The sequence below is a fragment of the Giraffa tippelskirchi genome, chromosome 7, assembly GCF_054371585.1.
Source record: "Giraffa tippelskirchi isolate mGirTip1 chromosome 7, T2T-mGirTip1v1.2.pri, whole genome shotgun sequence".
NCBI lineage: Eukaryota > Metazoa > Chordata > Mammalia > Artiodactyla > Giraffidae > Giraffa > Giraffa tippelskirchi.
Window position 1 is genome coordinate 69,861,853 of NC_137281.1, and position 15,991 is coordinate 69,877,843.

At 41.2% G+C, this 15,991-nt stretch overlaps 1 long non-coding RNA gene across 1 annotated transcript in view; it reads left to right on the top strand.

The window, feature by feature from the left end:
* Positions 1-15,991, top strand: part of LOC145512140 (uncharacterized) — a 182,269-nt gene that overhangs the window by 79,817 nt on the left and 86,461 nt on the right. The gene's annotated exons all lie outside the window — the stretch shown is intronic.

Below are 15,991 nucleotides of genomic sequence, written 5' to 3' on the forward strand. Positions count from 1 at the left end.
TTTTGAAAACCAGTTTAAGATTCTTATTAAGTATTTTTTTCTGGATGGAAAAAAAAAAAGCGCCAAATGCTTTACAAGCTAGTTTTCCAAAAAATGGAAATGTGAGAAGTTCTGAATAAGACAGAAAAGGAAAAGAAAATAAGAAAAGGTGGGAGAAAAGGAGATAGGATGGTGACAATAATAGGAAAGATCACAGCTATTGTCCCTAGTTTTAGAAGCAGCAGAGATAGAAACAGTTTGGTGTTCTGAAGGGCATACTCTCAGAATGGCTAGGTTCCTGTGAGCAGTAGGTGGCAGTCTTAATACCTTCTGCCTTAACTCTAAAGCACAGTTCAAGACATGGACTGTAGCCTTGGAGAAAAGGTCATGATATTTGGAAACTGGAAACTGACCATGTTAACAATTGACCTGCAAGATCCATTGTTACTTTTCCTTACATTCAACTATCAAATAATAACTGATGTCTGTCTGATTTTGTTCTCAGTCTTCTGTGTTTCAAAGTACAGAACTTAGGTATGGTAATAAGGCAGAAACAGAGTTTTGAGTCTAGCTCTCTGCCATAGCTTCTGTGACATGTGGAAAGAGAGCAGGTTGTTTTGGGTAGACTCATCCAAGTACACTTGGAATTTGGGTTGACATAATTAAAATCACATGTGTATGCATAAGCATGTGTATAAATATGTCTATATTTTATATATCTGTCAATATACTCCATAGATAGTTAGATTTGGGGAATTCTCAAGGCTTATTGATTCCAAATTCCATAACATCCCAGATAGTGCTATGAATTGCTTTACCTCATCTTCACATGAAAATTTCCATTTCAGGAAGCTAGTGTTTTATACACTTCTCTACCAAAGTTGCTTTGCTAATGATGTCCAGAGCCTTCAGAAGATGGCCAGTCCTTTCAGTAGCTTCAGTGATAAGTGATTGAGCTTTGACTATTTACTTAATTGACTTTTGTCTTGATTTCTTGTTTAAAAAAAATGATCATTTTTGAGGTCTTTGTATTATCATGGTTGAGGTCTTTGCTAACAGCAACAGTGTCATAGTGGTGTGGACTTACTATTTGTGTTACAAGGTGTCTATGTGGTGGTTTAGAGGGTGGATTTCCAAGTCCTTAACAGTCAAAATCCATTGAACCCTGTAAATACATGAGGGTAGCATCAGGACAGATGTCTAATAGCATAGGACCTGGAGCGTGAACAGTTTGGGCAGCCATTTTTAAGAAAAAGTGTACACAAATATTTTAATTTTGTCACCCACTAAAGCTTATGTTCATGGGAACATGTTGCTAAGATCCTCCCTTCTCAGAAGGGCCTGTGGATACAGAAGCCTGGGTTTCATCACCATTGCAGTAAATTTGCCTCTGATCAGCACTCTCCATACTACCTTCAAAATGCCTTTTCCCATTTCTCTTGCTTTCACTTAACTCAAGTCTTTGTGGGCAAGACCTTGGGTCTTTTTAATAAGTATATATTAAAGTTGTAAAAAATGCTTGTTAAAATGAGCAGAACTAGAATTAGCATTAGAAACTGGCACCCGTGATATATTCACACCTCGTCCTGCAGAAACTTGATCAAAAGATCTTAGTTATGTGAAGAATCCTCACTCATTAGCCTTGCTGTGTTTCTTCTCTTGACAACATAGGGCATGATCTTTTTCTGTGAGGTGTTGTGGGTAAAAATATAACAGTGATTATTGTCATAGCAGTGGTTAACATTCATGTAGAAGTCAAATTGTGAGGATGCTAGCAGAGTAATTATTTTACACATAAGAAGTAACTGTTAGTTGGCATTTGCTGGTGAAACTATTAGGAGGAGTAGAATAGAGAAGGAAGAAGGAAATGATTTATAAAGAGCTGGGGCTTGCTTGTGTGTAGTCATCTCTAGCTAAAGCCTGAAAACTCAATGGGGTTTTAGAGAATCGGGCAAACAGTCCAGGATGAAGCAGGTGTTCAGTTAGGCTGCAGGTAAAGGGCTTTTCCTCCTCCCCACAGGTGTTATGTTCATCTCACTTTCTGGGCCTTTTGGATTTAGATCTGTGGAAGGGTAACCTGGGTATGAAGTTCTAAATTTAAAAAGAACTGTTTACTTTAGAAAAATCAGATGGACTCTATCCCAAGATTAAAAGCCCCCAAACCTTATTAGACTTGCACATTTCCGCTTATTGATTGGTTAAAAAGTTATTGAAGGAAGAAAATAGGAGGCAAATCAAGTGTACAATCAAACTTGCTTAGCTGTTTAAAGGATTCTGAATCTGGAACCTCCTGAAGATATTTTGGTAAAACCACAGAAAGTGAAGATGCTGTTCATAAATAAGACCAGTGCGGACTCCTCTGAATAGATTTAGCTGAACTTGAATTTTTAAGAAGGTTTGTGGATGTAGATGAGTATATGCAAATAAAAGCTTACATTAATTAATGCATATGTTGGAAAGTGGAGCCTCATGTCCTACGATATTTAGTCTTTGTCCATAATCACTCAGTTCAGTTCACTCTCTCAGTCATGTCTGACTCTTTGCGACCCCATGAATCCAGCAGGCCAGGCCTCCCTGTCCATCACCAACTCCTGGAATTTATCCAAACTCATGTCTGCTGAGTTGGTGATGCCATCCAGCCATCTCATCCTCTGTCATCCCCTTCTCCTGCCCCCAATCCTTTCCAGGTTGAGGGTATATTCCAATGAGTCAATTCTTCGCATCAGGTGGCCAAAGTATTGGAGTTTCAGCTTCAACATCAGTCCTTCCAATGAACACCCAGGGCTGATCTCCTTTAGGATGAATGGTTGGATCTCCTTACAGTCCAAGGGACTCTCAAGAGTCTTCTCCAACACCACAGTTCAAAAGCCTCAATTCTTTGGCGCTCAGCATTCTTCACAGTCCAACTGTCACATCCATACATGACCACTGGAAAAACCATAGCCTTGACTGAACGGAATTTTGTTGGCAAAGTAATGTCTCTGCTTTTTAATATGCTATCTAGGTTGGTCATAACTTTCCTTCCAAGGAGTAAGTGTCTTTTAATTTCATGGCTGCAATAACCATCTACAGTGATTTTGGAGCCCCCCAAAATAAAGTCAGCCACTGTTTCCACTGTTTCCCCATCTATTTGCCATGAAATGATGGGACCAGATGCCATGATCTTAGTTTTCTGAATGTTGAGCTTTAAGCCAACTTTTTCACTCTCCTCTCTCACTTTCATCAAGAGGCTTTTTTTAGTTCTTCTTCACTTTCTGCCATAAGGGTGATGTCATCTGCATATATGAGGTTATTGATATTTCTCCCTGCAATCTTGATTCCAGCTTGTGCTTCTTCCAGCCCAGCGTTTCTCATGATGTACTCTGCATACAAGTTAAATAAGCAGGGTGACAAAATACAGCCTTGACGTACTCCTTTTCTTATTTGGAACTAGTCTGTTGTTCCATGTCCAGTTCTAACTGTTGCTTTCTGACCTGCATACAAGTTTCTCAAGAGGCAGATCAGGTGGTCTGGTATTCCCATCTCTTTCAGAATTTTCCAGTTTATTGTGATCCACACAATCAAAGGCTTTGGCATAGTCAATAAAGCAGAAATAGATGTTTTTCTGGGACTCTTTTGCTTTTTCGATGATCCAGGAGATGTTGGCAATTTGATCTCTGGTTCCTCTGCCTTTTCTAAAACCAGCTTGAACATCTGGAAGTTCATGGTTCATGTATTGCTGAAGCCTGGCTTGGAGAATTTTGAGCATTACTTTACTAGCGTGTGAGGTGAGTGGAATTGTGCAGTAATTTGAGCATTCTTTGGCATTGCCTTTCTTTGGGATTGGGATGAAAACTGACCTTTTCCAGTCCTGTGGCCACTGCTGAGTTTTCCAAATTTGCTGGCATATTGAGTGCAGTACTTTCACTGCATCATCTTTCAGGATTTGAAATAGCTCAATTGGAACTCCATCACCTCCACTAGCTTTGTTCGTAGTGATGCTTTCTAAGGCCCACTTGACTTCACATTCCAGGATGTCTGGCTCTAGGTGAGTGATCACACTATCATGATTATCTGGGTCGTGAAGATCTTTTTTTGTACAGTTCTTCTGTGTATTCTTGCCACCTCTTCTTAATATCTTCTGCTTCTGTTAGATCCATACCATTTCTGTCCTGTATCGAGCCTATCTTTGCATGAAATGTTCCCTTGACATCTCTAATTTTCTTGAAGAGATCTCTAGTCTTTCCCATTCTGTTGTTTTCCTCTATTTCTTTGCATTGACCGCTGAGGAAGGCTTTCTTATCTCTACTTGCTATTCTTTGGAACTCTGCATTGAAATGGGAATATCTTTCCTTTTCTCCTTTGTTTTTCGCTTCTCCTCTTTTCATAGCTATTCTTAAGACCTCCTCAGACAGCCATTTTGCTTTTTTGCATTTCTTTTCCATAGGGAAGGTCTTGTTCCCTGACTCCAGTACAATGTCATGAACCTATGTCCATAGTTCATCAGGCACTCTGTCTATCAGATCTAGTCCCTTAAATCTATTTCTCACTTCCACTGTATAATTGTAAGGGATTTGATTTAGTTCATACCTGAATGGTCTAGTGGTTTTCCCTACTTTATTCAATTTAAGTCTGAATTTGGCCATAAGGAGTTCATGATCTGAGCCACAGTCAGCTCCCGGTCTTGTTTTTGCTGACTCTATAGAGCTTCTCCATCTTTGGCTCCAAAAAATATAATCAACCTGATTTCGGTGTTGACCATCTGGTGATGTCCATGTGTAGAGTCTTCTCTTGTGTTGTTGGAAGAGGGTGTTTGCTATGACCAGTGTGTTCTCTTGGCAAAACTCTATTAGCCTTTGCTCTGCTTCATTCTGTACTGCAAGGCCAAATTTGCCTGTTACTCCAGGTGTTTCTTGACTTCCTACTTTTGCATTCCAGTCCCCTACAATGAAAAGGACATCTTCTGGGGTGTTAGTTCTAAAAGATCTTGTAGGTCTTCATAGAACCATTCACATTCAGCTTCTTCAGCGTTACTGGTCGGAGCATAGACTTGGATTACTGTGATATTGAATGGTTTGCCTTGGAAACAAACAGAGATAATTCTGTAGTTTTTGAGATTGCATCCAAGTACTGCATTATGGACTCTTTTGTTGACCATGATGGCTACTCCATTTCTTCTAAGGGATTCCTGCCCACAGTAGTAGATATTATGGTCATCTGAGTTAAATTCACCCATTCCAGTCCATCTTAGTTCGCTGATGCCTAGAATGTCAACGTTCACTCTTGCCATCTCCTGTTTGACCACTTCCAATTTGCCTTGATTCATGGACCTAACATCCAGTTTTCTATGCAATGTTGCTCTTTACAGCATCGAACCTTGCTTCTATCACCAGTCACATCCACAACTGGGTATTGTTTTTGCTTTGGCTCCATCCCTTCATTCTTTCTGTAGTTATTTCTCCACTGATCTCTAGTAGCATATTGGGCACCTACCGACCTGGGTTCTTCGTCTTTCAGTATCCTATCATTTTGCCTTTTCATACTGTTCATGGGGTTTTCAAGGCAAGAATACTGTAGTGGTTTGCCATTTCCTTCTCCAGTGGACCACATTCTGTCAGACCTCTCCATCATGACTCGTCCATCTTGGGTGGCCCCACACGGCATGGCTTAGTTTCGTTGAGTTAGACAAAACTGTGGTCCATGTGATCAGATTGGCTAGTTTTCTGTGATTATGGTTTCAGTGTGTCTGGCCTCTGATGCCCTCTTGGAACACCTACAGTTTGCCTTTTTAAAAGGATTTCTGTTAGAGATCTCCAGAGGCTTCTCTTAAATTCCTATCTCCCTCAGTCATTTATCTCTTTGTTCATTTATTCATTGATTCAGTCTATCAGTATGTAACCAAAATTTACAGAGTGGAATCTAGGTGCTAGATATAGTACTAATAAAAGAACAAAATGTAATCAGTTTAAAACAAAACTTTTTCTTATGAATGTTTCTTCTGTTATCTGAGAGAGGGGATTACAAAGCTTGACCTCAGTATTACTGATCTTGGGACCAAAAGGAAACTCATAATGGCCTCTAGGTTTAGGAGACAGAAAAGAGCTAATGAGGTTAAACACATTAGCTATTTACCATTAGCAGCAGGGCAGCAGACACCAGTCATCCTATGGTTGTTTCAACTAGATTCTAATTACCAAAAACATTGAGTAGTGTTAGACTGACTTTATGACAGTAAAAGCAATTAAAGTTACAATGCTTTTATAAATTTGTACGTTGTCAGCTTGGCAAGCTTGTTTTTTTTTTTTTTTAAGAAGATTCTTTTCACAAATATATAAGTAAAGAGTTAAGGAAACTCAAAAATAAACTAGCACAGAAAGATTGTCGTGTTTTACTGCCTTCTCTGAAGAATATCTGTAATGTACATGTTACTGAGTCTTTAATAAGTCAAGTAAGCCTTAGAATGAATTGTCCTGTATTGATAATTAATGGTGTTAACAGTAGATGTGTCACATGGGTGATGTGTGGGAATGCAGGGTGATGACATACTGTCTCTATCAGATAATCAGTTTAATAAGAGTATAATCTGCCTTGGAGTATGTCTTTGAGCTTTCATGGAGAACCATCTTGAATCCAGGCCTAGTTACATCATTTGTGGGACTTTTTCCATTTTGCACCAGTGCAAAATAGAAATGTGGGATCTCTTTAAAAAAAAAAAAAACAGAAAAAAATGTACAGTTAAAATTGCTAAAATATAATGAAATATATAGATAAAATGGTTAGTAAAGAAAAATTAAATTTTAAATTATTAGCTTGAATTTTAACATTCACTAGTACAAAATGCCAGGTTTAAATAAAAGCCTTTAACTTCTATGCAGAATCACTGAAGTTACACAATTTGTATTTTGCATTTTAATCCTGCATATGTATAAAAATAATTGCTTCTGACACTTGGATGGGGTCTGACATTTTTTGGGGAACTTTCATGTACATAACTTTATATACAAATTAAGATAGTAGCTACGATCGTCATTTTATGGGCAGCTCTGCAGGGGCTCAGAAGCTACATTACTGTTGTTTAGCTACTGACTCGCCTCCGACTCTGCAACCCCACGGACTGTGGCACACGAGGCTCCTCTGTCCTCCAGCGGCTCCAGTCTGCGCAGAGTCATGTCAGCCGAGTCAGTGATTCTCTCCAACCATCTCACCCTCTGCTGCCCCTTCTCCTCCTGCCTTTCCAGGCATCTTTCCCAGCATCAGGGTCTTTTCGAATGAGTTGGTTCTTTGAATCAGGTGGCCAAAGTATTGTAGCTTTAGCTTGGGATCAGTCCTTCCAATAACATTCAGGGTTGATTTCCTTTAGGAATGACTGGTTTGATCCCCTTGCAGTGCAAGGAACTCTCAAGAGTCTTCTCCAGCACCACAGTTCCAAAGCATCAATTCTTCCACATTCAGCCTTCTTTATGGTCCAACTCTCATATCTGTACATGACCACTGGAAAAGTGATAGCTTTGTCTATACTAACCCTTTGTCAGAGGCTATATCACATGTTTAATGAGTCTATCAACATAGAGAGTTTTTGTTAAGATAATCTATTCTATTTATGCTCTATTTCTACCTGTTAAATTATGTTGCTATTATAAAAATGTTGAAATCTGTAAAGAGCAGTTTGCCTTTATGTAGCACTCGCCCAGATCTTGTTTTCTTCTGAGGTATCAGAGAGCGTGGGAGTTTTTCTGATGAGGTGTAGTAGTGTGGTCAGAGCGCTGTGCACTCCTGTTTTCAGCTCTGCTGTTCGCTAGCTGCAAAGCTCAGACATGGGTATAATGAAAGCATCTAACTCTCTTCATGAAGGAGAAATGAAGCACTGCATGTCAAGCACTTAGAACAGTGCCTGACTGTGTTGTGCAATCAGTGCAGAAAACCTATTGTTATTACTCTGTGTGTGTGTGTGTTTAGTCGCTCAGTCATGTCCGACTCTTCACGATCCCATGGCCTGTAGCCCACCAGGCTTCTCTCGCCGTGGAATTCTCCAGGCAAGAACACTGGAGTGAGTTGCCATCCCTTCTCCAGGTGTTACTCTTTAGGGGGGTCATTTTGTTGCTCATTAGCACTTGTGTGGCAGAAGGAAGATGAGGCAAAGGAAACATATCCTGTGTTTGTTAGTTTTTACACTTTCCTGAAATGTGGTGCAAGATTTAATGTGGGGTCTGATTGAAATAAAAGAATATAAGGCCTTTTTTCAGTAATTAAAAACTGCATCTTCCTGACTGAGACATCACAGGTTAGCCAGATTCATCTGTTGCAAGGTCCCCAACTGTACCCCAGTTCACCCGGTAGTTAGTATATCTCTAAGAAGTAGAAGCATTAGCTACCTGTGAACTCTGAGGGGTAGAGAAATCAAAAAAGAGCCCATTAGTGAAAATCTCTCCTCCCTGGCAAAGAGACAGTGACTTTGAGTATTTATAGCCCTAGAGTGAATGGTTAAGCTGCCCCTGTGCAGTTTGGGAGATTTAGAAAGAGACCCAGCTCTACTTCCAAGCCCCACCCAACTCCGTTAACCTGGAATCATAAATTCTAAAATCTGGCTTCGTGCTGCAAAGCTCCTGTCTTATAATGCAGACACCCGGGGGAGCTGTGCCACTTTTAGCTGCTAATTTACCCTTCAAAGAAATGAGTTCCTGAACTTCTTTTCTTTCAAGCTGAAGGGGTTCTGCACTTGGTCATGGAGAAGGACGGGGAGCACGGGGTAGGGTCCCTAATAGGAAATGTACAGTTTGAGGGAGTGCAGAAGACAGGTTTCACTCTGCTCGAGGGAGTCAGTGCAGGGGAAGATCAGCTGGCTGAGTCCGGAGACCTGGATCTGCTCTTGGATTGCCTCTAGGTTGCTGAGCAGCCTTGGGAGGTCAGAGGGATGCTCTTTGAGTGTAAGCCCTGCTCTGATACTCTGTGATTCCCTGTCGCTCTTGTATTTGCTCTGCTAGCTGGTTCCTCTCAGTCCTTACTTGAAGAACAAAAGATAGATCTCAAGAGGTGAACAGTTTCAAACCTGCCCAAATGCTCTGGAAGGTTTGCTTTGCAGGCTGTCTATCCATTCGAGCCCTCAGCATTTTCATCATAGTTTATTTCTGAATTCTCAGTCTGATAATTCCAGCATCTCTACCTTGTATGGCTCTGATACTTGCTCTGTCTTTTCACAGTGTTTTCCTTTTGATATGCCTTGTAATTTTATTGATAGCCAGACATGATGACTGGGAAAAGGCACTCCTGTGTACAGGCCTGTAGTGATGTGGTGGTGAGGTGTAGGGTGGAGGAACGTTCTCTAGCCCCACGAGCAGGTCTCTGTCTATCAGGGAGCCTGTGCCTCTTGACTGTGAATTTCACAGGTGTTTCTCAGTTATTTGTCTCCTGTTTTAGGTGGGACAGGATGGTTCAAGGGGGCTGGAACTGGTAGGTAGGTTCTGAAAATACCCCAGCAGATTAGGCTCTGGTTCACTAGTTTCTCCTGAGGACAGGCCTTACTCAGAACAGAATGCTCTGGTGGATTTAATAATTTATGTTTTGACTGTGCCAAGTTTTAGTTGCAGTACACAGGATCTTTAGTTGCAGCATGTGGGATCTAGTTCCCTGGTCAGGGATTGAACCTGGCCCTCCTGCTTTGGGAGTGCAGAGTCTCAGCCACTGGACCACCAGGGAGAGTCCTGCTCTTCAGCTTGAAAAAAAAGAGGTACATTAAAGATGGTTCCTTTTCCTCTGCTCCTGTTGGAAGCATAAAGAGATTTTTCTCCAGCATTCACTGTGAGAGCCAGGTCGAGCTTCTAGAGGTAAAACTCACAAAGGTGTGGACACCTCTCTCTGACTGGACCCTCATGGAATTTTTAGCTTTCAGGCTTGTCCACACTGAACCTCTGGCAGCTAGTTAATTACAGTTCAGGTTTTCCTGTCCCCACACTGGTTCCCATGGAGTCTTCTGCTCTGGTATGTTGTGATTCTTTGTATTTATTTGCCCATCTGTTTCTTCAGTGTAGGGTCAGTAGTTTGCCCTGTGACCTTAGTTCTCTTACAGGTCTAAGAAGAGTAGATGATTTTTCAGTTTGTTCAGCTTTTTACTTGTTAAGATGGAGTGGTGACTTCTAAGAACGTTACATGTGGAACCGAAGACCAGAAGTCTGAAAAGTTTACTTATACATACCTGGTGTCTGAAAGTGTTAGTTGCTCAGTTGTGTCTGACTCTTTGCAACCCAATGGATGTAGCCCACCAGGCTCTTTTGTCTGCAGAATTCTCCAGGCAAGAATACTGGAGTGGGTAGCCTTTCCCTTCTCCAAGAGGATGTTTCTGGCTCAGGGACTGAACCCAGGTCTCCTGCATTGCAGGCAGATTCTTTACTGTCTGAGCCACCGAGGCCTTGTATTTACAGAAGAGTCTGCCACTCCCATCTCTGGGTTGTTGTTGAACTCACAATTTTTAGTTTTACAGTATCTCAGGGAATCTCTAGTTTCTTGAGGGTATATAACTAATTTTTCAAATTCTCTAAACAAATACAATAATATTCAGTTTCATGTTTTGAAAATAGTATTTGTGGGTGTCACTAACCACAACTTTGTTCTAGGTCTTAAACTAACTTGGTTCAGCAGATATAGGGCTGTCCTTTGATGATCTCTGGGGTTACAGCTATTTGGGGGCATTTAGGGATATTTTCTTGACATTTAATATGTTCAGGACAGACCCAGGACTTGTGAGTGCATGAGACATTGCTACCTCCAAGTGTGAGCTGCTGATGTACTGGTGCAGGTGAGCAGGAGCAGAGTAGACAGTCAGTCTTCTGGAGGCCTGTGGATGGCTGTATGAAAGTGCTCAGTATGACACTTCAGTGGTTCTCAGTCCGGGGCTGGGTCCAGCTTGGCTTTTGCTGCTCACCAGGATTTCCCAGGCGTGCTCCAACCTTATTCTCAGTGCCATGCAGGGAAGGGCTGGTACAGGTACAAGACCTCACAAAGCCATTTCTTGAGTGAATTCCCCTCAGTCTTCCCAAGATCCTCTAACACAGCCTGCCTCCCCAGAAGCCCTCTTCATCCTTTCCCTCAGAAACTTTGATGTTTTACAGTAGAGCTTTGCAGGCCATTAAAACTGGAGCTGAGATCATCAGTAACCAAAAACCAGTCATCTTTCCCCTTTCTTGAAGATAGAAGGGTACACACTCTTCAATCATTCCTAAAGGGGAGTGTGGGTGATTTATTTATATTTTAGGTCTCTTCTCCATGATTTCAGGTCTCCCAATAAAGAGGGGGAGGGAAGTTAACTATTTGTAGTGAAGTTGTTGAAATGAAAAACTCTTGTCAACTCACTATCTCAAGGAGTCATAAAAGTCAAGAAGAACTAATATGTGGTTAGAATATTTTAAATATTAAGAATTATTGCTCAAAGACCCACTTATCTCTTTTGTACTTCTGGTATTCCCCTACTTACCTGTGGGGTGATTTCTGCCTTCCAAGAATTGGTAGAAGGAAAAAGAGGCTGCATTCTCAGCTATCCAGAATATTTTACCTATATTTAGTTTAATAAATATCTACTAAGCAACACTAAAGCTAGATTATATTGGATAATTGGAAAATGGAGATATAAATAGAACATAGTTCTTGTCCTGAGGCTTATAGGTTAAAAGATAAAATAGATTCTAAAAATACATGCAGCATGGAAAGCATGGAACAGAGGTGGGAAACATTAAACTTTACTTTGTGAATAAGAAAAGACTCTGTAAAAAGAGGTAGCATCTGAAGGAGTCAACAACGAAAAATATTTTGACAACACTGATACAGTCCATGGGGATGCAAAGAGTCAAACATGACTGAGCAAACAGCACACACACACACACTTAGAAGATGTTATGATTTTCTCCTCAGCATCCATCCAATATGTCGGTTGGGTCACAGCAATGTAGTTTGAATGAAATTGATCCTATCTATTCTCTCCAGAGAATTTTGAGCATTATTTTGCTAGTGTGTAAGAAGAGGGTAATTGTGCAGTAGTTTGAACATTCTTTGGCATTGCCTTTCTTTGGGATTGGAATAAAAACTGACCTTTTTCAGTCCTGTGGCCACTGCTGAGTTTTCCAAATTTGCTGGCATATTGAGTGCAGCACTTTCACAGCATCATCTTTGATGATTTGAAATAGCTCAACTGGAATTCCATCACCTCCACTAGCTTTGTTCATAGTGATGCTCCCTAAGGTCCACTTGACTTCACATTCTAGGATATCTGGCTCTAGGTGAGTGATCACACCATCATGGTTATCTGGGTCATGAAGATCTTTTTTGTATGGTTCTGTGTATTCTTGCCACCTCTTCTTAATATCTTCTGCTTCTGTTAGGTCCATACCACTTCTGTCCTTTATTGTGCCCATCTTTGCATGAAATGTTCCCTTGCTATCTCTAATTTTCTTGAAGAGATCTCTAGTCTTTCCCATTCTATTGTTTTCCTCTATTTCTTTGCAAGAATTAATTCTCCAAGCCAGGCTTCAACAGTATGTGATCTGTGAACTTCCAGATGTTCAAGCTGGATTTACAAAAGGCAGAGGAATCAAAGATCAAATTGCCAACATCCGCTGGGTTATCAAAACAGCAAGAGAATTCCAGAAAATTATCTACTTCTGCTTTATTGACTACTCCAAAATCTTTGGGCGAGTGGATCACAACAAACTGTGGAAAATTCTTCAAGAGATGGGAATACCAGAACACCTTACCTGCCTCCTGAGAAATCTGTATGCAGGTCAAGAAGCAACAGTTAGAACTGGACATGGAACAACAGATTGGTTCCAAATCGGGAAAGGAGTACATCAAGGCTGTATATTGTCACCCTGCTTATGTAACTTATGGGCAGAGTATCTCATGCAAAATGCCAGGCTGGATAAAACACAAGCTGGAATCAAGTTTGCCAGGAGAAATATCAACAACCTCAGATATACAGATGACACCACCCTTATGGCAGAAGGCAAAAAAGAACTAAAGAGCCTCTTGATGAAAGTGAAAGAGGAGAGTGAAAAAGTTGGCTTAAACTTCAACATTCAGAAAACTAAGATCATGGCATCCAGTCCCATCGCTTCATGGAAAATAGATGGGGAAACAGTTGAAACAGTGGCTGACTTTATTTTTTGAGGGCTCCAAAATCACTGCAGATGGTGATTGCAGCCATGAAATTAAAAGACACTTACTCCTTGGAAGGAAAGTTATGACCAACCTAGACAGCATATTAAAAAGCAGAGACATTACTTTGCCAACAAAAGTCCATCTAGTCAAAGCTACGGTTTTTTCAGTAGTCACATATGGTTGTGAGAGTTGGACTACAAAGAAAGCTGAGCACCGAGGAATTGATGCTTTTGAACAGTGGTGTTAGAGAAGACTCTTGAGAGTCCCTTGGTCTGCAGGGAGATTAAATCAGTCAATCGTAAAGGAAATCAGTCCTGAATATTCGTTGGAAGGAGTGATGCTAAAGCTGAAACTCCAATACTTTGGCCACCTGATGCGAAGAACTGACTCATTGGAAAAGACCCTGATGCTGGGAAAGACTGAAGGGGGGAAGAAAAGGATGACAGAGGATGAGATGGTTGGATGGCATCATTGACTCAATGGACATGAATTTTAGCAAGCTCCGGGAGTGGTGATGGACAGGGAAGCCTGGTGTGCTGCATTCCATGGGGTTGCAAAGAGTCAGACACGACTGAGGGACTGAACTGAACTGAACTAATCTTCTCCCTGGATATGCCTTAATTGGTCCAGTCTTTTTAGGGAACCCTGCTTCTTTTCCATTTAATTCATTCAGGTAATCCAGGCTTGTTTCATTTTGCCAGACCACAGACATCTGTCAAATTTTCTGAGAATTCCTGACGTTTGTACTGTCTTTCCTTCTAGTTGATAGTTTCTGTATTTATGGGTATGGAATGGGGAACTATAGACTCTGTGAGGGAAGCAAGCCTAAGGTTGATCCAGGCAGAGGGACACAGAGCAGAGAGAAAGGCAGAAAAATGCAACGTCAGTACTCATCTAATCTGTATATGAACCTTGAAATCCTTCAGTGTTTCCTTTCACAAACTGACAAATTTACTTAACCATTTAGGCTAGTTCAAATTAAGATTTTTGTACTTGGAACCGAAAGTGTTATAAGTGATATGAGATGAGGGACTGTTGAGGGACTGGTGGTACAAGATCAGGGAAGCATAGTTCAGACTTAAGAGACAGCATAGTAAACAAAGATAAGATGTGTCATAATTTGGGAGCACAAGGATCATGAGTGGTAGGTGAAATTTGAGGATTAGAATTTTACAGCTGAACAGAAATGTAAAGATCGTACGTTTAGCACCTTCCTTTGTCATGTGAAGAAAAGCAGGATTGGAGACCTCCTGACATTTCTGGGGTAGAAATGGGTAGTGGAAGGATTGGTAGTGAAGGCCACCAATCCATTGCTTAGATCCCATCTGCTTCCTCACTTCTTGCTTGGTCACAGTGCCTCGTTTTGAGACAAGTCTAACTGCCTACTGAATAGCTCTTCCCCACGGCATTTTCAAATTCAACTAGGGCAAGACAGAGCTCATGATTTTTTCCCCAACTCTTGTTATTCCCCCTATATTTCCAGACTTCAGTTGCTCAGATACAAATCTTATTTTTTCCTTTTTATCTAAATGTTCTTTTTATTAATGCACTTTCCATTAACACCTATATCTTTATAACTCTCTTATAATCTTAATCCCATGATTTTTAGACTCTTGTACACATACATATTTCATGCATTTTCACTGGAAGGTCCCAGAAGTATATCAGACTAAACATACCCTAACTGCAATAAATATCTCCCATCCCGGAAAAAATTAGAACAGACAAGCTGATCCACTTGTTAGGTATCTGGAATTCTTTCTCAGTGCTTTCTTCTCTCTTAACCAATCCCTCCACCCCCATTATCCAGTTGGTCAATGTTTTTTTGTCTTTATAATGGTTTCTCTTCTCCCACTGCCATTGCCTTTATTGGGGTCATCAATCAGAAATGAAAAAAGTTGGTGTCCTTGCTGTCATTCTTGTGTTATTTCCAGTTCATCCCGCATCAGCTTCAGTGATCTTCCTGTAATGGGATGACAGTAACTGCCCTAGATACTGCCCTACCCTGCCTACCGTGTTGTTTGGTTGACTATGATGACTCAGCCAAAGCCCCACACAGTGCACAGCCTCTGATGGCTATGCTAAGACTTGCCCCCTTGTTTTTATCTTGTAGTTTGGCTATCCAGAGTTCAGTATATTGGTCAATATCCCATAGCCAGTTGGATTTTGAGCCTTTACTAGTGTGCAAGGCTTGCTGCTATCCAACTGAGGGAATTTATGTTGTTGCTTTAGTTTGTTTTGCCTCATGTTTGGATTAGAACCAGTAGCTCGGAGTTTCCTTCTCCAATGGCTCCTGAGAGGGCACAGCTTGGACACACACACAGTCTTCTGTCTGCAGGGAAGGGAATGGCTGTGTTTACAAATAATATGTAAGCCTGGCTTCCTAGCAGTCACCTCTGGGGCAGAGCAGCTCTTTGTTCAGATGGTATTTAGCCATAGGCTGTGCTCAAGCCTCTTGTGCCAGTGCATTCTGACCTGTGTGTTGATGGGTCTGTGTGGGGCTTGGGGTTGCTTTCAAGTTTGCCTCCTTCCACTATTGACCACTCATGAGTGGGTGCAGCCTAGCACAATTGCACAGCCTTTCCAACACCCAGCATTAGCCTGGTGCGGTAGGGGTGCTCTTCTTGGCTGTCTCTTTCCCTCATTCTCAGTGTTAAACTGGCTGCTCTGACATTTTGTTTGTGTCACGAAACTACCATAAATCCTCTTATCCAATATCTATTGCTTTGGATAGTGGCGTTAGGCACGGAGTTTGCCACTTCATATTCCAGATAAGTTAGTCGCTTCAAGCATATTGCAGGGCTTTTTATTCTTGTGGCCTTTTTTTATCTCAGGAAAGTCCCCTGGGCACCCAGTGTGAGCTGGGAGAAGTGATCTTTCTGGGCATGACACT